Raw genomic sequence first — 25328 nt, forward strand, 5'->3', positions numbered from 1 at the left:
AGATCTCCTTCCCAGCCGTTCCCAACCTTTCCTTCCTTTTTATCCCTCGCCTGATGGTTCGAACACCCTGTATATTTATACTCAGGGTGTTGGTAACGTTTGGAGGTGGACCCTTACTAGCATCGAACAGATCCTGCGGAGCACGTCCTGACAAACCCTTTGTGTTTGGAGGGGGGAGTGAAACACTTACATAGACTATAATGTGATTTACAGAATTGCTTCCAGCTGTGGAGTCTCAGAACTTTTTTCAAAGTGGCTAACTACAGGCTCTTTTACCTTTTTGGACTTATCTTCATCTCCTAAAACCAGACGCGGTGCAGGTCAAATAAAATCAGGTTGGCAAGTGCTATTTTAAGAGTGTGGATTTAGACCGATTATTTCATGTTCGATCTGGGGCGGCTGAGGTAGTGTAACATCTCTGGCTGCCGTAATTGCCTGCTTTTTTATTATAAATGTAATGCTTATGGAAGGAAGAGGGAATGCCGCTGCCTGCCTATCTTTTAGGGAAGCCTTTGTTGAGTGCGACGGTAAGCACACTTGAGAAAGTGAAAGTGTGAATCCAAACTGTGTTTCGTCATCGACTTGGAAACCTAGTTCGTGCCCGGCTGCAAGCCAGCTGCGATGTTTGGACAAGGACAAGTGAGCGAGCCAGGGGATGGGGCCTGGTCGGGTAGGGCATTGGCCTTTTACATACTTGTCTTAAACCCGGCAGGCTCTATATCGAGATTGGGCTGCTACGGGCGGCGCCCGGCAGATGTGGCGGCTACTACTACTACTAGGCCAGGCACTCACATTCAGTGTGAAACTGAATGAATCATAAGATCCTTAGTAATAATCGTATCTCTTATGGAGCCGCCGGAGGAGAGCTGCCTCCCTCCATGCCGGTGATCTTAGTTACAACCGGACCGTCACGCCACCCAAAAGAAAATACAATGTTGGTTTTGGCACAGCATATTTATCAGTATATTGGAATAGTTAGTTAGCTTAGCTAGCTAGTACTGTAAGTTAGGTGTTAACTGCTTAACTTCTTACTGTTACTCGTGGTGGGCGGGCCGGCAGGGACACACACTGGCTGCACTGGCTTTGTTCAGTTTAATAACTGATTAGTATGATTTAGCGGTGGCCTGGTGCTGCTTGCTGCCAGTCAGTCACAGTACTGTACTACTGGCTGATTGATGCGGCGACGCCTGCACAGGCTGGCTGCCCAACGTTGTCGTAGGTCAGATCGGGCTGACCTCAACAACGTAGTTGAGGATGACTCGTGGTGAGCTGTAGTGGTTATGCTGGGGCGTGGCCATGTGAAAAAAATCTGCACATGCTACTGCGCGCTGCTCACACAGCCCCTACCCTCTTCAGAAGAACCAAAATCCAGCCCGCCCAAATAAATCAGTGTGTGTCCGTCCCGCGGCCCGCCCACTGGTAAGTGGCAACACTGCAACAGCCAACTCAACACTGCACTAAACTAAGGGCCGCGGCGGCCTGATCAACATATATATTAATTTATGAATCTTCTCTTGGGCTCAGGCAGCATCACTGCCTCAGGGCAGGCTAAGCAGTTTGATTAAGAAGTTTCACAGGCAGCCGCACCACTGTTAACCGCCTTGACTCACACTCGAGAGATGTGAACACTCTGCAGCTGCACCGAGCAAGTAAGGTACATTTTAAAACACATCATGCCAATGGACCCGTTACAGGCGTGAGACTCCTGATGTTTGAAGCCCAAAATATCTTTATTCTAGCTGAAATTGCATCTGCGTCAGTACTAATCAATGTGGAAACTAAAATGTTGGCATGTATGCAATATTATTCTACAGTTCTTTGCTTCTACACAAATTCATGTCCATTCCCACACCATCTACTTTTAATACTTCACATTACAATATAACAATATTTTAAAGCCAGACCTATTGGCATTGCATGCTTGTTTTTAGGTTGACCACAGTAAGTCTAGAGGTAAACGCCAGTGCAGGGTCACTTTGTGGTGCTAGGAGAGACGATCATTGCCTGGTATTGCAAATATAGCCAATCGTGGAAAGGGAGGCAACTGGAGGATACAACAGGCGAAAAATTGTAATTTTATCTGGCGTCAGCATTAATTAGTTTGTAGTCAAGCACCCAAATTCATGTTATTTTAATACAGTTTAAGCAATGCTTTCATTTTTCGTTCAATTGCAACCAATAGAGGGCTTACCTTTCAGTAAATTCACTGTCGCACAACGCTAAGATGGCCGATACATTTGCAACACAAAATCAGATACCTATCTCTAGTCGGCGACTAAGCTGTAGATGCCTCGTGACGTAATTTCCTTTCAGTTTCCATACCTACATATACACAAATGTAGGACATCACTTCCTGTTGTACGAAGTCTAGTACGTTAATTACTTAAGTTCCAGTTCCTTCGGTCTTTAAACGGTAAGAAGCGGCAGATGTTTCACGAGGGCGCGCCGCGGTGGCATATGTCGCCGCCTTCACTGTTCCATGATCTCTACCTTCTGCATGACTGCGCCTCCAATTTATCAGTACGCGGGTCCATGCGTCGCTGTAATGAAGGGTTCAGGCAGATTCGTAGAAGTAGAATATATATTTAATAAGCAAGCAATAAATACAGGTGAGGGCCAGGGTGCATCCACAATCTCCAGCACAGCTCTCCAACTGTCCTGGCCAAGTCCCCAAGGATCTACACATACATTCTAACATCCTACATTCTAACTAACACACACACGAGCCTTAAAGGGGAAAGCACAACATAACACATCCCCCTCCCTTCAATGGAAGAAGGAAAGGAGCAAAATGAAGTGCTTAAAAAAAAAACAAAAGAAAACACACAAGGAATACAAATAATAATACACTAAAACTCAGTAACGTAATCCTTTAGCCAAGTGGGAGAAGTGCGTGATCTCTTACCCAATAACTCACCACTGATAATGTTTGAAGGATCACCAACACTTGGAAGAGTGCCGGTACAGTGGGTCCCAACACTTCCCCCCTCCTCACAAACAAGCTGATCAGTAATAACCTGTTCAACCGGCAATTCATTGTTGTCTTCAGCCACCCCAGCAAGTTGTGTTTGCAAAAAGCTGTCCTCAAAATTATCTTCCATCCAATCATACATGTTCTGACTTTTTTCTTTAGATTCTTCGAGCTGGTCATGACTAATAGCTATACTTTTTAAATTCCAGACTTTTCCATCACTTAGTCTGACCGCATTTCTCAAAACTTCCACAACTTGTTTTTGTGGTTCAAAACGGCTCTCACCCTTAGGTACTTTATAAGGCTTCTTCACACGCACCCATTCTCCAACCTTAATCTCCACATCCTTTGTTCCATGGTGAGTGTCATAAAACTCCTTACTTTTTGAATGGACTAATTCGAGATTATTCTTCACTTCAACGGGTGACCACTGCATAACTTTACCATCTATCAACCAACCCGGATTGATTTTACTTCTTGGCACCCTCCCTCGCATCATTACAAAAGGGGACAACCCTGAGCTAGTTTGTACCGTGGTTCTATAGGACCAGACTGCCTTCTGCACTTGAACTTTCCAATCTAGCTTTTTACTGACAGCAGCTTGTATAACGCCTTTAATTACCCTGTTGAACCTTTCCACGGTACCATTACCACTAGGGTTGTACAAGGCGGTTGTCTTGTGTTTCACGCCACATTTCTCAAAATACGCGCGGGCTATGTGTGATAAAAACTGTACCCCATTGTCAGTGAGTATACAAACCGGTAAACCCTCCATAACAAAGATTTTGTCCAAAAACCTTAAGACACTAGAAGTATCCGCTTTGTCCACAAACTTCACTATTGGCCATTTAGAGAATAAATCAATAGCCACCAATCCAAATTCCTTATGCTCCCCAATGGGCCCAATGATGTCCATAGCAATGGTTTCCCACGGAAGTTCAGGGATCAACCCCTCACTCATGCTAGGCTTTAGGGTTTTAAGAGTTTTGTCCGCAGAATTGCAAACGTTACAACTTCTTACAAACATTTCTGTGTCCTTGTCCACACCAGGCCACCAAAACATACCTTTCACCATGATCTTGTTTCTTCCAATACCAAAGTGCCCTTCATGACAAAGCTCTAAAATTTTCCTCCTTAAGGAACTTGGAGGGATAACCCTGTCACCTCTGAATAATAAATCTTTCTCTAGTGATAACTCCATTCTTACCTCCCAATACGCTCTAAAATTTCCTTCTAAGGAACTTTGTTTAGGCCAACCAGAACAGATGTACTCCTTAATTTTTTTGAGTTCAATATCCTTGTCCTGTTCTTCCATCCATACTTTATTGCTAATGGCAGGGGCACCAGAATCGTGAACCAAGGCAATGCTAACGTTACCCCATGGATCGTCATCACACTCTTCTAAAGGGGACGGTAATCTGGACAGGCAATCAGCAATAATGTTATCTCTACCCGGTAAATAAACCATTTTATAAATGAACTCACACATTCGCATCGACAACCTTGCCATTCTAGCTGAAGCCCCAGAAATGCCCTCTGATGATAGAATCTTAACCAAAGGACGATGATCTGTTCTAATGGTCACCGGTTTCCCCCACACGAAAGCCCTAAAATGCTCAAGAGCCCATGCGCACGCCAACGCCTCTCTTTCAATGATGGGGTATCTTGTTTCAGATGGGGAAAGTGCTCTGGACGCAAACAGGATTATGGTCTCCTTACCTCTTCCATTTACTTGGGACAACACAGCCCCGATCCCTTTGTCACTAGCATCCGTAGTTAACAAACAATTAGCGTTGGGGTCAAAACTAGATAAGGCATTGACACTTTGTAGCTCAACTTTGATCCTATCAAACTCTTCCTGACACTCTTTTGTCCAGACAAATTTGACATTTTTTTTTAAAAGACTCCGAATATGGAACACCTTTGATGCAAAATCTTTTACAAATTTGGCACAATATTCCGCCATTCCCAGAAAGGTCCTTATCTCCTCTTTTGTGTTTGGTGTGCATGAATTTACAATGTTTTCTATCAAAGCTGGTTTGGGCTTTACCCCCTCCTCGCTAATAATATGTCCCAAATATGACACACTTCTTTTGCAAAATTTGCACTTTGACAACTCTACCGTAAGTCCAGCATCATCCAATACTTTTAAAACCTGTCTCAATTTCTTATCATGCTCTTCTTTATCTTTTGCGGCTACTAAAATGTCATCCTGGAAGAAAGCAATCATGTTTAATTCCCCTAGAAGTTTATACATCAATTTTTGAAATACAGCCGCAGCTGATGCCAGCCCAAAAGGCATACGTCTAAATTGGTAACTCCCAAAAGGTGTGACAAAAGCCGTTAGATGTCTTGATCTACTCTCCAACACAATCTGATGATATGCAGCAGATAGATCTATGGTTGAAAACCATGTGGCACCTTTGAAAGAAGCAACCATCTCATTAATTTTAGGTAAAGGGAATTTCTCAACAATGATGTTATTATTGAGATGGCGCAGGTCGATGCATAAACGGATTTTTCCGTTGGGTTTTCGTGCTACAACGATGGGACTGATCCATTCCGAGGCTTCCACCTCCTCAATTATACCTTTAGCTAGCAAACCTTGTAGTTCGCTTTTTACCTCATCTCTTATCAACATTGGAATCGGCCTAACCTTGTGAACCTTTGGCTCGGCATTTGCCTTAAGTAGTATTCTATGTTCAAACCCTTTCAATTTGCCCAAAACTGTACCAAAAACTCCTGGAAATTCCTTGCTCAACGTATCACTCAACTTGCTTTCATCATCCACCACCAACACCTTTTCTTCACTATTTGGGTCTAAAATTATGCTTAAACTCTTCTGGTCCCACCATCCCAAAACTGATGGTCCAGTTTTGGATATATACAATTTCCCTCTTGTAGTTCTTCCTTTAAATACGAATGTGAGCCATCTGTAACCCAGCATCTCAATTCTTTTCCCGGTGTAACCTACAGGGCAAATGTCTGAGCATTTTAATTGATCACCAATCTTACCCACAAAGAATTCTTTCCAAACATCTTCATTTACAATTGTGTAAGGTGATCCTGAGTCTGCGTAAACCTCTATCACCACACCCCCTAAAGATACCTTACATAAAGGTTTCCCTTCCAACGCTTCATCTGAAATATTGATGACATAATTGCCTCTCACATTCTTTACCCAATCTAAATTCTCATCCTCATCCTCCACCACTGTCTCCTCTTCATCCCAAACATACTTCACATTACTACGTTTGCGGCACATTTTTGAGAAATGTCCTAACAAACCACAAATACTACATTTCTTATTAATGGCCGGGCAAGCTCTGCTAAATGCCAAATGTTCCTTGCTATCACACCGATAGCATCTTCTTTCTTCTCCTTTAACATCTTTTTTCTGAAACCTGTTAGGTTGAGTGTTCCATCTCCCCTGCGAACCTTGTTGGAACCTTGATTGAGTCTTATTGTGTGGTAAAATTTTACAAACTGCACTAGATGTTTTATCATGCTCAGTCTCTTTTACCACAGAAGAACATCTTCCCGACATTTCCGCCTTCCTCATAATAGCTAAAACATCTTCCAAAGGAGCATCGCCATTTACCCAAAGTCTGTCTTGTAACGTCGAATTGTTATTATGCATCACTAGTTGATCCCGAATCAGTTCATCATTTAAAGTTCCAAATTTACAGTCTATTGCTAACTTCTTCAATTCGTCCACCCATTCGTCAACTGTCTCTGTTTTATTTTGTTTTCTTTGGAAAAACTTATGTCTCGTTACCCCTATGCACACTTTGGGTGCGAAATATTTGTCCATGTTCTTTATGCAATTCTCAAAAACATCTAGGTTCGCGTCCTCAACCTTGTTCATGCGTGAATGTGTTTTTAAACCTATAGCCCCTAGGGAATGTAACAAGATTCTCTTCTTCTGTTCAGGTTTCATTTTCTTTTCTTCATCAATTGCCTCCACGTAATTGATAAAGTATTCTTTCCACTCAATCCATTTAATTTCTGGTTGGGTACCAGTGGCCCAAAATGGTTGTGGTGCACTAATTGTAAAATTTTGTTGTGCCATCCTTTGTTCACTATGTGTGTTATTTCCACTGTTATCACTACTGTTATTTTCTCCAGTATCACCACTCTCCATATATCCAATGCCAAAATATATATATCTTTTTTTTTTTTTAGACTGGTCAAACACGTAAATTATTTTCCTTTATATTGTGTCCCCCGACCTTCTCACCTGTATTCTTCTTTAATGCGGTAAAATGTTCCGCGGTGCACCTCGGTGCTTGTACTCCCAATGCCTGTATTCCTTCGTAAAGGTAAGTACTCGATTTTCTGCTACGAAGTACTTTATTCAACCTTCACTAAGATGGCCGCCACGTAGTGTTACGCTGCGTGAACAGCGTGATACGTCACTTCCTGCCGAGTATTGATTCACTTCCAGGCAGTGATTGTTGTGCGCGTCCTTCACTCGCGCCTTAATGGAACTTCAGGGAGATTTGAAAGACGCATCGCGTCTAACAGCAAGTAAGATGCTTTTTTCTTTAAACAACGATCAAATGAGTCATAAAATTCCTTTTAAGCGAGTCGCTTACCGCAGGGTAGAGTTTTCCCCTCGGAACACGCAAATCACATCAAAATCTGTCCGCTGATAACGCTAGTCCATCGAAGTCTCCAAATTTTTATGGCCAGTACTTGCACGGTTTCATGGGTTCTCCGATCGTCGCCAATTGTAATGAAGGGTTCAGGCAGATTCGTAGAAGTAGAATATATATTTAATAAGCAAGCAATAAATACAGGTGAGGGCCAGGGTGCATCCACAATCTCCAGCACAGCTCTCCAACTGTCCTGGCCAAGTCCCCAAGGATCTACACATACATTCTAACATCCTACATTCTAACTAACACACACACGAGCCTTAAAGGGGAAAGCACAACATAACAGTCGCCCTTCACTAAACAAGTTCCACGACTCATTGCAAACACACGAAGCCTGTAAAGTAGTCTGTAAATTCTTACATTGCTTCCTCTGCCGGACGCATTGTACAGCTCGATCCTATCCCTTCACAAAAACCCTGCCTCACGCCATCTCGGTATTTAACTCCCTGTGGAGTTACCCCTCCCGGTTTCTTTGGTCGGGGGCCGGAGGGCCGAACTCCTGCGCTGCTCTCACCAGGAGGTGATTGAGCAGCGAAATGCTCGAGACTGAAGCCTGACTGACTTAGGTAGAGGGGTCCAGTTGGAACCTCTAGCCCATAAAGAGCCGAGCTTTCATATGGTTCCTGCCCGCCTCCGTCCCTCACTGTTGCCTCCAGTGCTGCCGACTCTGGAACTGGAGAGACAGGCTTAATTGTTTCAGCGTTATAGCTCCGCATCCTGTGATTCTGGGCAAATAATAAAACCTCCCCTTGACTATAAACAATAAAGTAATCTTGTGTTAATGGAACTAGTGCTCACATTATAAAGTGCTCCATGTTTTCGCCATCTAAAAACTGCATTCAAATGTAATAGTCAATAACATAAGGAAAGGAATTAAGATACTCGTTTACTGGCTGATTTGTATAATGTGAAACCAGAATAAATTGCAGCTTCTCTACTTAAATTGTATGATCATAGGCGGCTATTTTATTTCACCAAACGATGTAATAGAACTATAATGTTGCTCTGTAGTAATCTGGGCCATGTACAACTTGGGAGTAGTGTTGCCAGAAGAGTGACCCCGCTTGAAAAAGCAATGTTTTTCTCAGACGCGCCTATTGAACGTCCCAGTTATTACCTCATCTAAACCCCTTAAAATCATTCTCATTCATTATTCTTTATTTAGGTTAAACAACCTTAAAAGAAAAATCATTCTAGTAGAGATATGCGTACCAACTAGTCAGTTCATATGATGGCAGTATTAACACCTGCAATAGTTTCTAAAATGTACTCTTACACTGTCGGTCAGATCAGTTTTTGATGTTGGCCAGCACAGCACGATAAGTGTGCAGTAAAATTGTGTCCTAAAGAAAAATTTGTCTTCGGTGATTTTATGAAAGCCAGTCAGTGGGGAAGAATTCCGGTTCCACAAGCAAGGTTGTCCCAAACATGTATGGTCATTAGGGGACATTTTCTGCTTCCTTGGCTCGCCTGTCCGGAAGCAGGGGCAGAGAGGTAGGTAATTGTTTGGAAAGCAGGGGGTTGTGGGAATGTAAGAAAACCTCTACATAAGTAAAATCTTCACGCAAGCACTATTCACGCAAGCACTATTAACCAAAGCAGTCTTCACAGTAGTTTAAAACTTGATCAAACCAAGTTCAGAGCTTCGGAATTTGGGACTATCTCAACTAGATTGGGCCCAAGCTCAAAACCTTATATTTGTAGTACAAATTAGGAATAATACAGTAACACCACTCAGGTACTACAAAATGTAATTCACAAACTTGTGTGTGGAGACTTCTGCTTCTCGTGTCTTTTCTGTGCAAAAAACTCCGTCGTGTGCAGACATTTCTGCTCACGTAGGCATATGTTTTGATACTAAATATATGAAGACTGCAGCAGTGGTGGAAAATGGTGAGTACTTACTCCTAAATGAGAGGTGTTTAGGTAGGGGTAAGCAAGGATTTTTGGAGGGACAGGCATATGAAAACACTCACCCAAAAAAGAATAAGCTCATTGCTATTCACAAACGACACTTCTAAAGTTACTGCAGCTAAAATGGTCCCAGAACTGTAGGGGATATCCTCCAGATCGTCCTTGGAGTTAGCCATGGCCACTCACAGGTACTGTACTCACACCCATAAAACATAATGGAATCAGGGAATTAATATGACACCCCATGGGAAATAATATTACATGGATTACATTAGTTTGACTTATAAATCAAATATATATAAAATCATTTTTAGTGGTAAAACATTATTTGAAAGGAAAAATTAAATATTTTGTCATTTTAAAAATCAATTCACCTTTTTTATATAATTGAAATAATTACATTATTTTAAATGAATGCAAAACATGCCTTTTATACTTTATAAATAATAAATATTAACATGGTATTTAAGTCTTTTAATAAATTATGAAAACTATAAATTATTATATATGTTACAGTTAAAAAAAATTTAATAAGGTTTTTATTTGCGTTCATGTGCTGTAAGTTTTATATTAGTTCTAGAGCAATATTAATAATTAAAACATTATTTACAATTTTATTTTATATTAAGATATTCTAAATATGTTATTTTTAAACAATGACCTCGGTCCAGGCAGCACTCTCCCCGGCAGCTCCACCAGTAGTTTACCACCGACAGCAGCCCAGCAGCAGAGTTCGAGCCTCGCGCCTGACTCTGCCACAGGTTATTGAGCACTTGGATATCGTGCCTTCTGACTAGCGCTGTGTGTGACTTTTTGGTTTTGTGGACTGTTTTTCACTTCTTTTACAGGTCTCTGCCTCGTCCGCTCCTCTTAGCGCCTCCCGCCTTCAGTGCTGCTCCGCTCCTCTCCTCCTTAGCCCCGCCCCCCTACCAGACTCTCTCCCGCCTCCTCCTCGAGCCCGCCTCCCTCCCCATCATAACGGCGACCGCTGCGGGGGAGCGCGTCTTTTGACCTGAACTCGGTTTAGGCAGCACTTTCCCCGGCAGCTCTGCCAGTAGTTTCCCGCCAACAGCAGCCCCAGCAGCAGAGTTTGAGCCTCGCGCCCGACTCTGCCACAGGTTATTGAGCACTTGGATATCGCGCCTTCTGACTAGTGCTGTGTGTGACTTTTTGGTTCTGTGAACTGTTTTTCACTTCTTTTACAGGTCTGTGCCTCGTCTGCTCCTCTCAGCGCCTTAGCGCCTCCCGCCTTCAGTGCTCCGACCCTCCTCTCCTCCTTAGCCCTGCCCCCTACCAGACTCACTCCCGCCTCCTCCTCTCTCCCGCCTCCCTCCCCTTCATAACGGCAACCGCTGCGTGGGAGCGCGTTTTTTGACCTGATCTCGGTCCAGGCAGCACTCTCCTTGGCAGCTCCGCCAGTAGTTTACCGCCGACAGCAGCCCCAGCAGCAGAGTTCGAGCCTCGCGCCCGACTCTGCCACAGGTGTTTGAGCACTTGGATATCACGCCTTCTGACTAGCGCTGTGTGTGACTTTTTGGTTCTGTGAACTGTTTTTCACTTCTTTTACAGGTCTCTGCCTCATCTGCTCCCCTCAGCGCCGCCCTCCTTCAGCACTCTGATGCTCCTCTCCTCCTTAGCCCCGCCCCCCTACCAGACTCTCCCGCCTCCTCCTCGAGCCCGCCTCCCTCCCCTCCATAACGGTGACCGCTGGGGAGGACTCACCATCGCACACAAAACCGCCCTCCGACTCTCCACCTCTAGCAGCCCCTTTCCCAACATAGTCCACTTCCAGATCCAAACCAACCCCAGGATGAGGCTACGGGTCACACTCCTCTACAGACCACCAGGACCCTGCGCCCAGCCCACTACCACCATCACCGAACTCGCCACATCCCACGCCATCACCTCCACTGACTACATCCTGCTCGGGGATCTGAACTTCCACCTCGAAAACTGCTAGGACCCCGACTCCAACGCTCTCCTCGAGAACCTCGCCAACCTGGGACTGAAACCGCTCGTGAGCCCCCCGACCCACAGAGCAGGACACACCCTCAAACCTATCTTCGCGGAAGGATCATACATCCATTTCACCCACACCACCGGCCCTCCTGGACACTGCGTCCACTTCACTTTCAAGTCCAGCACCGCACCCAAACCAGCCCCGCGCCCGCCTCAAAGGAACTTGAGTATAGTCACCAAGGAACTTCTTATCTCCACCCTCCACTGTATTGCTTCTAAAAGCTCTTTCACACATTTTCCATTTTTAATTAGGATTCCCGAAGAAGTCATGAAATCCTTCTGCATCCAAAGTTGGCCAAAGTCAAACACAACAACGTAACCATACTGGCTATGAGTATAAATGGTTACTCCCCAATTTTTCCCAATTTTGCGTGCTTTAATTAAAGCTATCAATTCGGCTATTTGTGCATACTTGACTCCTGGTAAATAGGATGCTTCGACTATTCCAGCCAATGTACAGAAGCATAAGCAGCACTTAATCCTCCTTCCTCATGCACAAGCCGTCTACAAATAGCTAAATTTCACATTCTTTTAGAGGCTCTTCCTGTATGTCTAGACGAGGTTTGGTACAATATTCAGTAACGTCAAGACAATCATGCTCAACGTCATCCCTCACTTCTTTACCATGTACATCAGGCAATAAAGTAGCTGGGTTTAGGATAGTACACCTGATTACTGTCACATTTTCTGCTCCCAATATGTCTTTTTCATATTTAGTCATTCGACTTGGAGTAAGGTACTGACTTCTTGTTCCAGTTAAGAGAATTTAAACTGAATGAGGGTCATAGACTTTTACTGGGTGTCCCATCACAATAGACTCACTCTGTTCAAGACTTGTGCAAGCAGCAGCCACTGCTTTCAAACAATCAGGTAAAGCTGAAACTACAGGGTCTAAGGTAGCAGAAAAACATGCGACTGGGCGTCGCATTAAACCATGCCTCTGAGTTAAAACTGACAAAGCACCATTTTCTCGCTCTCAACAAAATAATGCAAATTCTTTTGTATAGTCTGGCATACCAAGAGCAGGAGCTTTGCATAAACAATTTCGTAATCTTACAAAAGCTTCCATGCGTTCATGTTCCCATTCTATAGGGTCCTTTGCTCATTTTCTTGTCATTTGTATTAGTGGTTTGGCTAGTAAGGAAAAAACTAAATCCATTGTCTACAATACCCTACTACACTAAGAAACATTCTGATTTCTCTCTGGGTTTGTGGTAACTGCATGTTATATTATTTTTATTCTTTCAGGGGTACCTCTTCTCACTCCTCTTTCTAATTGATGTCCCAAATATTTAACTCTTGTTTGACAAGATAGTAATTTCTCTGGTGACCCCTTTGTTCCCCGTCAGCCAAGTGATTTAACAGGGCAATGATACAATCATCTTGTGACTTTGATGCAACAAGCAAGTCGTTGATATATTGGACTAAAACTGAATTTCTGGGCATTACTAGTGTTTCTAAACACTTCTTCAGAATCGGATTAAAAATTGAAGGGCTTTCTGTGTATCCATGAGGAACCTGGTTCCACACAAAAATATGATTTTCAAATTTGAATGAAAAAAGATGCCGGCTGTCTGGGTGTAAGGGGATGGAGAAAAATGCATGACACAAATCAATTACTGTAAACCATCCTGTATTCCATGGCATTTGATACAGTATTACTGCTGGGTTCTGGACTACAGGACAAGGCACCACAATTTTTTTTTTCACAGATCCTGCACTATCCAAAATTTCCTGTTAGGTTTCTTAATGCCAATTATAGGCGAATTACAAGGGCTGCTCATTATTTCTTTTATGCCTTATTCAATCATGCGTCCTATTTCTGCTATGACACCTGCTTTAATTTCAGACTCACTTTGTATTGTCTTGTGTTTGGGTAGACAGCACCTTCTTTCACAGTCACTTTTACTGGATCAATATTTGCCATTAACCCTACTTCTTTTCCAGTGAAATCCCACACTTCCGGATTTACTGTAAATTTGAATTCATTAGGTAAGTCATATTTTGTCATCATTGAATATAATTCATCAGTTTCTGTACCTTGTTTTGCTAACATTATTTTGTAAATACCATCTTCATCGGTGGTCTGAATTGCAACACCATTCGGTTTACAATAAATTGTACAGTTCATTTTGCATAGTAAGTCTCTTCCTAACAAGTATACAGGACTAGAAATTGCACACTACAAATTTAGTGCATTTCCCTAAAATTGCCAATGCATACCTCCATGGGTTCTGTGATTAGAGTTCTGATCTGTCTATTTGAAACACCTACTACTTGGATGGCTTCACCCGAGAGGGGTAGGTTTGGGATGTCTGCTGTTCTCACAGTAGAATGGGTAGCACCAGTATCCAACAAAAAGGTAATGTCTATTCCTTCTACCTTTCCATCAATATATGGACCTGACTGATCTACCGGTAAGGATGTGCTAAGTACGCACTCCTCTTCCTCCCCCCTCAGGCACCGTCATTGTTCATCTTCAGAAGAACAACTGTTCTACAAAAGAAATTGTGAAATTACAGAATTTATCTTACCACTTTCTCCTGGAAATCCCGCGTCCGCACTGTACTTTGCTCTGTTCATAAAATGTGGCATAGGGGCAGGTGGTAACTGACTCTGTTGATTAACAACCAGTTGAGGTTGACTCAATATCATACACAACAAACAATGGGAGGAGGGTCTGAGGGCAGGTTTAACGACCGGCCAAGTACATGCCCCAAACACAATATTATAACAACAAATTGTACCTGGGAGTCAAAGAGGGTAAGTCAATCAACATGGATCACAAAACCAATACTACGCAGATAACACCCGTGAGAACACCGTGCATGCTAGTTTATGCAGGCCAAGTCAAGGCTCAAGAGCATATGGAGAAATTTGTTCCCATCAGAAGCCACACTGTACCGCCCTCTTTCTCATCATATGGGTTCTCCTTACCCAGGAGACAAAACGGCCGGTCTGATGTTACCGTGACCGATAGACATCTATCGGTCACGGTAACATCAGACCGGCCGTTTTGTCTCCTGGGTAAGGAGAACCCATATGATGAGAAGGAGGGCGGTACAGTGTGGCTTCTGATGGGAACAAATTTCTCCATATGCTCTTGAGCCTTGACTTGGCCTGCATAAACTAGCATGCACGGTGTTCTCACGGGTGTTATCTGCGTAGTATTGGTTTTGTGATCCATGTTGATTGACTTACCCTCTTTGACTCCCAGGTACAATTTGTTGTTCTAATGTTGACTCAATATCACCTCATTCTGCATCTGTGGATTTGAATTTTGATTTGGGACATTATTATTTTGAATATTTTTAAGTCCCAATTTTCCGCACCCATGACCAGGAAATTTCTTCTTTGTTTCCTCTCTGCTCATTTTCCCCGTATGGTTTTTCCCCACTATTTTCATTCTTCCAGATCTTCTAGTTTGATTATTATTCTGATTTAGTTTAAGCTCTTGCTGTTCTGCCACTTTTACTTGTGCCCACATTACTTTTTCTTCTAACATTATGCGTCTATTTTTGATTTCATCTCCACAGTATTTTGCGTATTTTAGAACTTCATCTATTGGCTTTCCTTGCCAACACAACATATGGTTTTGAATCATCTCACGAATCTTAGGTCTCAGTCCAGATACAAACATATACACAAAATGTCCCATATCTTTATTTCCAATATTCTCAAATCCACTATACTGCTTGAACACCTGTAGCAGACATTCATAATAAGCATGTACAGTCTCATTTATTTCTTGAGTTGTTCTATCTATTTTTACCCAATCTGTTTCTTTCAGGGGAATTTTCCCTTTCAAGAAAGTGATCACCTGGTGATATTTCTTCCTTACCTCCTCTGAGGGTGCTCCTGTTTTCTCATCTCTGGGGAACTCATCATTAGGCCAATTAAAAGATATTTTACATTTAGTCCATAAATCTGCAGGCACTACTATGTCAAACAGACCATTCAAATCTTCAACAAAACTTTACAAACTTTCACAAACCTTTCAACCTGTCTATACCATTCAACTGACTTCTCTCGTACTTTCAGAAAATCATTAGTAAATTACAAAATGTCTTGTCGGGTCCATGGAACATGTACATATCCTCCTCTTGGTACCTCTCTCTTTGGGCATAATCTTTCCGTCTTTTTAGGTTCTCTTAATAGATATTCTGATGCGGTCCTATGTGCCTGTGCTTCCTCCTTTTTCTTTGTCCACCTTGTCAGGGGAGTGGACCAATGTAGATGAAGCCATCTTGTAGGCTGGTTTGGTTTGCTCTGCTCCCTCTGCTGGAAAATCAGCCATGATGAATTTTGTAGCAATTGTGCTCTCTGGGAGAAAAACAATGCCACACTTTAGAGGATGTGGTCATACCCAGGAGCGTAGCCCTGCGCCCAACTGGACAGAAGTGACCTCCTTCTTGACCCAGAGAACTTGTAATAAGTATCTGAAAGGGACAGAGCCTCTCAGATGATGATGCTTCAAACTTGGGAGGAGAAGGGTCCCTGCTGAGGAGTTTGATTTGCACAAACCAGGCCCTGGACTCTGAAGATTGCGCCTGTTGCACAATCTGGAATTATAGCCATGTGGACTACCTTGCTTCAAAAGGACTAAAGAGTGGACTCCCTGCAAGCTTAAGGTTAACAGATCTCACCTGGGCCACCACCACCAAGAATCCCCAGCCTGGAGAACTACCAGTGAATTTGTAAGGGTTTTGTCCAAGTGGATTGTGGGTACTGAAGTCCCTTTCAAGGACCATCTTTGAGATTCGAGACCCTTGGAGTAAGTTTTGGACAATTTGAGGCCCTTTGGGAAACTTCAGGAAGTAGTTCAAGAGGAGAAGTGTGGCTCACTGGTTAGAAGCGGCAGACCCTGAAGCAGAGGTCGGCCCGGGACCAGGGTTCAATTCCCAACGCGGCAGGGTCTTGGGTCAATGTCCACGGACTCGATAATTCTCGCCTAGGTTCCTACGCTAACCATAGGTCCCACTCTGCAAATCTGGGCAATAGCTTGCTTAAACTCCACAACGGCCCTAGCAGCGCCAGGGATGCCTGGCTTCACCTTGGGGGTGCCCTCTCACAGGGAAAGCCAGGACTGGTTCCCCAGCGGTATACAGCGCCAGGATGCCCCGAGTGATGGGGTAACAGTGCGCTTTACAAGTATACATACATACAAGAGGTTTGGAGAAGTTTTGAGCAACTCTGGAAAAAAGCTCCATAAGTGAACCGACTCGCCCTGGCCAGTCAAGCCGGCAACCCTCAACCATGAGATGGCCTGCTGTCTAGGTTCCTCCCGCTAAAAAGCTCCTGGGATCCGACTTCCAGAATTTGACCAGGCTTAGGCGGTGAATCAAAACTGGCACTAGAGAAAACTCAGATCGCTCTCCAGCAGGAACATTAATCACCATATTTATCTTTGACTTACCAACTCTGAGTCACTGTGACAGTGCTGGAAAAAATAATATCTGTTTCCCTCGGCTGGTCACTGTACTCACTGCACACAGCTGGTCAGGTAGTGCTGTAATGTTCTCGAGACAGGAGTCAGTTGGCGCATTGAAAGAGATAATGCAGAGGGTCCTCTGCAGGCAGTACAATAGTGCATTGCATCTAATCTGCAGATGTATATTTAAGTGACAGTGAGAGCTCATGGCTTGGATGCCTTGTGTCTACACTCAGTGCCTGCTCTCACTATCACTGGACTGTGGAAACAACCCCACGAGCAGGGGACGGTAGCACGTGTTGAGAGGGTCACTGAGGACACTTCTTGTCCTTTAATTTAATTCTGTTGGCGGCAGCAGCAATTAATGTTGGCCCAGACTGTCTGTGGCAGAAATTTGAAATTAAAGTCATCTTGCCTGCGCCGACCGGATGGACCCTTTCACCGACAGTCACTTTGTATGTCCATGCAGGAAACTGAGAGGTCCCAAAAATGAAAACACAGATCAAGCCCATGGTCTGCATTAGAATCATGTCCCCGCGGCTGTCAAACTGTCAGAGCACTACACCAGTGAGGTGACGCCCTTCTCTGAATTCAAGCAAAGGCACTGTTGGATAGGATGTATATTGGTTGCACAGGCCAGCTGACATGGTATCGCCTCTGATGCAGATGGGGTGGGATCTCAGCTGCTAATCAATACATTCATCTGAGCCTGCCTGTGGCACTCCAACTCCAGGCAGGAGCAATTGCAAGTTGCTTACTAAATAATTATTGAATCATGTGAGTCAATTATTAAAACATAAACTTTGACAAACAGACACCAGTTTGAGGCCAGTGCAAGCGAGTCTTCCAGCAGTGTGCACATCACTTGCGCTGTTCCTAGTGGATCGTGACGGTCGGGGTCACTCCCAGCTTCTCTCTAGCAGAGCGGAGGTCACATTGAGGCACAAATGTGTGACTAATGCATTTTAATGCCATGATGCAACCACCCCACTCGAATGTGTTAGTCTAACCCCCCTCGAATGCATTAGTCTAACCCAGTGCTTAATTTGTAAAATATGAAGTGCAGGAGCTAAAATGTTTGTCGGAGGCCACACCTACTTTTCTCTGGCTCCACCCACACCCACTGGCTCCACCCACTCCCTACACTGGCTCCACCCACTTACTCTATTAGCTCCACCCACATCTTCAACTGGCACTGCAAATAGGGACCCTACTCCTGCCGATACATTTGGTATGGTTGGCAGTTTACCTTCAGGCAATCTCAGGAATGGGCTGGTGAGGTTAGCTGGTCTCCCTCGAAATGGGGAAAACTCACTTACCCAGATAGGAAAAGCATTCCCGTGCCTTGGGTTAAGCAAGTTCTCAAGGGCACTTTTCAGGCAGCATGTAGGCCAGGCCTGTGTGTTTAATAGTAAGAAGAGTGAAACAAATGCAAGCTATTCCAATTCCCGAGCCTATCCCAAAGATGCTGTGCTGGCAGGGATTCTTTGTTGAGCTTCCTGAAACAGATGTGTGTTGTAGCTACTATTAGGTGTAGTGAGTGATACCTTTACATCTATGTTCGAGCGTGAGCACCTGCGCAGACTTATTTAACACATCAAACTTACACATTTGATAAATAAACTTCAATGTAATGACATTCGGAAGTAGGAATCCAAGGCCTAAAGTATTATAGATAATTTGGAATAGAGTTTTGTTGCCGGACACACTTGAGAAATATTTTTTCTATGCAGCAAAATAGAGTACATCTTCACCACAACCTTGTTGAAGTCAAAATTACAAAAATAGCTCAAAGTTGTTGAACAATCACAGACGTGTAATGCCGTGTTTGGGAGCATAACAGCAGAGTCCTTAGTGTTCTTTCTCTCTCTTACTCGCTTCTATTTTTCTCTCTTACCGCCACACCCCCCGTCTACCTCTAACTCTGATTCTCTTTACTTTTGCTCTACCTGTCCCTCAACACCCTGTCTTTCTATATATCTTTCCTTCTCTCCTCACCCATCTGTTGCTCCGTCATCATCTCTCTCTCTTGGTATCTGACCTCACGGCTCACCCCTCTATACCTCTGTCTCTATCTCTGCTGCCTACCCTTTCCTCCCTACCCTCTTCGAAGTTCACTCGGGAGTACATATCAGCCGGAAGAGAATTTCCTACTGGGAACATGGCTACGTGCAATATGATCAATCACTGTCCTTGCTGGATATGTTTTTTGGGAAGAGGTTGGCTTGGAGTCTTAGTTATACACTTAAGTGGTTACAATTTAGACAGTGCAACTGTCTAACTGGCGCTGCTAAAAATGATGAAGGTAATTTGTTACAAATGAAACACACTGGTGGTGATCAGGCATGAGAAGAGTGTGGAAAGGGACCAGTAAGTATGCGGCCTCAGGCAGAGCGAGAAAGAAATTAAACAGAGAGGAGAAGATGGTCTTTCGAGGATAGCATGGCCTCAGAGAGTATTTGCACACAGTAACATTATGGATGAAATTTGCAACGTGTGTGTAATATATTTGGAGAATTATCGAACAGGACATCGAGGCACACCCAAAAATGGGCCTCTCAGTGTTGTGTTATAATAAATGAAATCATCAGTGGGACTGCAGTGAGGAGTCTCTCACAGAAGTGCTCAGGACAGCAGCTGTATCAGGGACAGCGAAGTGCCCACGTGCCTCTCAAATGGAGTCAAAGATGTCTCGCTGCCAAGTTTTGGGTCTGTGAGCCCAAACTCCTCTTTAATAAAAATTCTTTTGGAGCGCATGCCATGCGCTCGAGTCAATTATTTCAGTCAAGATTTATGTGTGGCGTGGCACCCCTCAGAAATTTGGATGGCCGACGGAGTATTATTTCACAGGAGCGACCGACCATCATCATCAGTTTATAATTTTTGTAACTCGTAGACGCATACATAATTGTTTTTGGACCCCGCCATCGGGGCACACTTGACTATGTACTGTTCAACGAGCACCTTAGAAAAGTGAGTGCTGTGCACTTTTAAGAATGAATGAACAGAAACAGCAGTGCAATGTATGATCAAAGTAATTCCACCAAAAGAGAAGTTTTAAATGTTCACTGTTTCTGTTGCTGTATTATAACAAATATTCACAAAGAAAAACAGTGAGCTAAATGGCTGTGCTGGAAAAAAAACAAGGGTTAATTATAACAGCCAGTCATTAGTGGAATGGGTGAGACTTCAGCTAACCCTGTGAGGTCGGACCCTATTGCGCCTGCCTTATGTGTAGAAACTGCGTGTCCCAGGAGGCCATGGGGCAGAATGTACGTAGGTGAGCCTCGCGCATCGGAGGATGCGCCTAATTCTGTTAGTTCCTGTTTTGAACTTCGAGGTAGGAGGAGCGTCCTCGGAGCACGAAAGAGTTGCCGGGTATGGTTTTGTGCCGATCTGCCTCTGTGAGTAATCCTTTCCGGACTTCTGAGCGGAGCGTTGTGGTGTCATCTAAACGCTACCGTATCTTGTTTACAGTTTCCTTTTTGTATGTTCTCGTAACGCTTGGAAGGCTTTGGAGCAGAACGCTGTAGTTATCGGCTACGTGCTGCTGTTTCCTTATACATATATTTGTAGTCGGCGTTTGTGAGACTTTGGAGCAGAATGCTGTAGTTTTCTGCTACGCGCCGCTGTTTCCCTTTATTTTGACAAAGAGCGAGGAGGTGGAAAATACCTCGTTTTTGCATTCTACTAAGTTGGAGTCTCTTGTGAGTTTTAGGAGCGAAGTGGTGGTCACAACTGCGCGCTACCTTTGGTGAATTCAATTGAGTCTTGGGAACGGAGCACGGTGGTGGTCACAACCACGTGTTGCCGGTTGGTATCCTCACCTTATATCATTTTTTTGCTGGAGCGCAGTAGCGGTCGCAACTACACGTTTCCAGTTTCTGTTGCTTTCTTTTCCAAGAAGAGACTGAAGAGTTGTATCAATTTAATTTGCTCGTCTGTCAAGCATTATCACGGGCCCTTTTTGCATTTACATTTAAAGACCTTTAAGGAGTTATTAAGGGTCCTTTTCTTCTTTCCGTTTATTTGATCTTTTTACATTGTGGAAGAATAGACAATAATCTAAGTTGTTTCCCTTAAGATTGGCACATTGGAAAGGAAGGGAAAATCTATACACTGTCATAGGGTCCGGCTGGAGTCTATGGTATGCTATGGTTGCAATCATATAAAGGGTATTTAGAGATGAAACGTAACAGTCCTTATCTACCGATTTTCTTCTAACATGCCATTGTTTTGTAGGGTGGCCTAAAGAACTAGAAGAGGTTCATTTCCATTATGTGCCTGGTATAGATATTTGTAGCGAGAATTATTGAGAGCAGTCAGTTGTTGAGTATCTTGTCTTACCTTGTGTCTTTTGTCTTTTCAGATCTCCTTCCCAGCCGTTCCCAACCTTTCCTTCCTTTTTATCCCTCGCCTGATGGTTCGAACACCCTGTATATTTATACTCAGGGTGTTGGTAACGTTTGGAGGTGGACCCTTACTAGCATCGAACAGATCCTGCGGAGCACGTCCTGACAAACCCTTTGTGTTTGGAGGGGGGAGTGAAACACTTACATAGACTATAATGTGATTTACAGAATTGCTTCCAGCTGTGGAGTCTCAGAACTTTTTTCAAAGTGGCTAACTACAGGCTCTTTTACCTTTTTGGACTTATCTTCATCTCCTAAAACCAGACGCGGTGCAGGTCAAATAAAATCAGGTTGGCAAGTGCTATTTTAAGAGTGTGGATTTAGACCGATTATTTCATGTTCGATCTGGGGCGGCTGAGGTAGTGTAACATCTCTGGCTGCCGTAATTGCCTGCTTTTTTATTATAAATGTAATGCTTATGGAAGGAAGAGGGAATGCCGCTGCCTGCCTATCTTTTAGGGAAGCCTTTGTTGAGTGCGACGGTAAGCACACTTGAGAAAGTGAAAGTGTGAATCCAAACTGTGTTTCGTCATCGACTTGGAAACCTAGTTCGTGCCCGGCTGCAAGCCAGCTGCGATGTTTGGACAAGGACAAGTGAGCGAGCCAGGGGATGGGGCCTGGTCGGGTAGGGCATTGGCCTTTTACATACTTGTCTTAAACCCGGCAGTCTCTATATCGAGATTGGGCTGCTACGGGCAGCGCCCGGCAGATGTGGCGGCTACTACTACTACTAGGCCAGGCACTCACATTCAGTGTGAAACTGAATGAATCATAAGATCCTTAGTAATAATCGTATCTCTTATGGAGCCGCCGGAGGAGAGCTGCCTCCCTCCATGCCGGTGATCTTAGTTAAAACCGGACCGTCACGCCACCCAAAAGAAAATACAATGTTGGTTTTGGCACAGCATATTTATCAGTATATTGGAATAGTTAGTTAGCTTAGCTAGCTAGTACTGTAAGTTAGGTGTTAACTGCTTAACTTCTTACTGTTACTCGTGGTGGGCGGGCCGGCAGGGACACACACTGGCTGCACTGGCTTTGTTCAGTTTAATAACTGATTAGTATGATTTAGCGGTGGCCTGGTGCTGCTTGCTGCCAGTCAGTCACAGTACTGTACTACTGGCTGATTGATGCGGCGACGCCTGCACAGGCTGGCTGCCCAACGTTGTCGTAGGTCAGATCGGGCTGACCTCAACAACGTAGTCGAGGATGACTCGTGGTGAGCTGTAGTGGTTATGCTGGGGCGTGGCCATGTGAAAAAAATCTGCACATGCTACTGCGCGCTGCTCACACAGCCCCTACCCTCTTCAGAAGAACCAAAATCCAGCCCGCCCAAATAAATCAGTGTGTGTCCGTCCCGCGGCCCGCCCACTGGTAAGTGGCAACACTGCAACAGCCAACTCAACACTGCACTAAACTAAGGGCCGCGGCGGCCTGATCAACATATATATTAATTTATGAATCTTCTCTTGGGCTCAGGCAGCATCACTGCCTCAGGGCAGGCTAAGCAGTTTGATTTAGAAGTTTCACAGGCAGCCGCACCACTGTTAACCGCCTTGACTCACACTCGAGAGATGTGAACACTCTGCAGCTGCACCGAGCAAGTAAGGTACATTTTAAAACACATCATGCCAATGGACCCGTTACAGGCGTGAGACTCCTGATGTTTGAAGCCCAAAATATCTTTATTCTAGCTGAAATTGCATCTGCGTCAGTACTAATCAATGTGGAAACTAAAATGTTGGCATGTATGCAATATTATTCTACAGTTCTTTGCTTCTACACAAATTCATGTCCATTCCCACACCATCTACTTTTAATACTTCACATTACAATATAACAATATTTTAAAGCCAGACCTATTGGCATTGCATGCTTGTTTTTAGGTTGACCACAGTAAGTCTAGAGGTAAACGCCAGTGCAGGGTCACTTTGTGGTGCTAGGAGAGACGATCATTGCCTGGTATTGCAAATATAGCCAATCGTGGAAAGGGAGGCAACTGGAGGATACAACAGGCGAAAAATTGTAATTTTATCTGGCGTCAGCATTAATTAGTTTGTAGTCAAGCACCCAAATTCATGTTATTTTAATACAGTTTAAGCAATGCTTTCATTTTTCGTTCAATTGCAACCAATAGAGGGCTTACCTTTCAGTAAATTCACTGTCGCACAACGCTAAGATGGCCGATACATTTGCAACACAAAATCAGATACCTATCTCTAGTCGGCGACTAAGCTGTAGATGCCTCGTGACGTAATTTCCTTTCAGTTTCCATACCTACATATACACAAATGTAGGACATCACTTCCTGTTGTACGAAGTCTAGTACGTTAATTACTTAAGTTCCAGTTCCTTCGGTCTTTAAACGGTAAGAAGCGGCAGATGTTTCACGAGGGCGCGCCGCGGTGGCATATGTCGCCGCCTTCACTGTTCCATGATCTCTACCTTCTGCATGACTGCGCCTCCAATTTATCAGTACGCGGGTCCATGCGTCGCCCTTCACTAAACAAGTTCCACGACTCATTGCAAACACACGAAGCCTGTAAAGTAGTCTGTAAATTCTTACATTGCTTCCTCTGCCGGACGCATTGTACAGCTCGATCCTATCCCTTCACAAAAACCCTGCCTCACGCCATCTCGGTATTTAACTCCCTGTGGAGTTACCCCTCCCGGTTTCTTTGGTCGGGGGCCGGAGGGCCGAACTCCTGCGCTGCTCTCACCAGGAGGTGATTGAGCAGCGAAATGCTCGAGACTGAAGCCTGACTGACTTAGGTAGAGGGGTCCAGTTGGAACCTCTAGCCCATAAAGAGCCGAGCTTTCATATGGTTCCTGCCCGCCTCCGTCCCTCACTGTTGCCTCCAGTGCTGCCGACTCTGGAACTGGAGAGACAGGCTTAATTGTTTCAGCGTTATAGCTCCGCATCCTGTGATTCTGGGCAAATAATAAAATCTCCCCTTGACTATAAACAATAAAGTAATCTTGTGTTAATGGAACTAGTGCTCACATTATAAAGTGCTCCATGTTTTCGCCATCTAAAAACTGCATTCAAATGTAATAGTCAATAACATAAGGAAAGGAATTAAGATACTCGTTTACTGGCTGATTTGTATAATGTGAAACCAGAATAAATTGCAGCTTCTCTACTTAAATTGTATGATCATAGGCGGCTATTTTATTTCACCAAACGATGTAATAGAACTATAATGTTGCTCTGTAGTAATCTGGGCCATGTACAACTTGGGAGTAGTGTTGCCAGAAGAGTGACACCGCTTGAAAAAGCAATGTTTTTCTCAGACGCGCCGATTGAACGTCCCAGTTATTACCTCATCTAAACCCCTTAAAATCATTCTCATTCATTATTCTTTATTTCGGTTAAACAACCTTAAAAGAAAAATCATTCTAGTAGAGATATGCGTGCCAACTAGTCAGTTCATATGATGGCAGTATTAACACCTGCAATAGTTTCTAAAATGTACTCTTACACTGTCGGTCAGATCAGTTTTTGATGTTGGCCAGCACAGCACGATAAGTGTGCAGTAAAATTGTGTCCTAAAGAAAAATTTGTCTTCGGTGATTTTATGAAAGCCAGTCAGTGGGGAAGAATTCCGGTTCCACAAGCAAGGTTGTCCCAAACATGTATGGTCATTAGGGGACATTTTCTGCTTCCTTGGCTCGCCTGTCCGGAAGCAGGGGCAGAGAGGTAGGTAATTGTTTGGAAAGCAGGGGGTTGTGGGAATGTAAGAAAACCTCTACATAAGTAAAATCTTCACGCAAGCACTATTCACGCAAGCACTATTAACCAAAGCAGTCTTCACAGTAGTTTAAAACTTGATCAAACCAAGTTCAGAGCTTCGGAATTTGGGACTATCTCAACTAGATTGGGCCCAAGCTCAAAACCTTATATTTGTAGTACAAATTAG

General features: G+C 43.9%; 1 protein-coding gene across 2 annotated transcripts in view; it reads left to right on the top strand.

Annotated features, from left to right (window-relative positions):
• Positions 1-23680: 23680 nt before the first annotated feature.
• The window catches only part of CEP15 (centrosomal protein 15), a 130789-nt gene continuing 129141 nt past the window's right edge, over positions 23681-25328 (top strand). Inside the window, exon 1 of one of the 2 annotated variants that reach the window (XM_086936846.1) lies at positions 23681-23776. The gene's annotated coding sequence lies outside the window, so the exon portion shown is untranslated. Of the gene's footprint in view, positions 23884-25328 lie in introns of both variants that reach the window. The other variant, XM_086936848.1, reaches the window with a different exon arrangement.

Source organism: Lissotriton vulgaris, chromosome 9, assembly GCF_964263255.1.
Source record: "Lissotriton vulgaris chromosome 9, aLisVul1.2, whole genome shotgun sequence".
NCBI classification, from domain to species: domain Eukaryota; kingdom Metazoa; phylum Chordata; class Amphibia; order Caudata; family Salamandridae; genus Lissotriton; species Lissotriton vulgaris.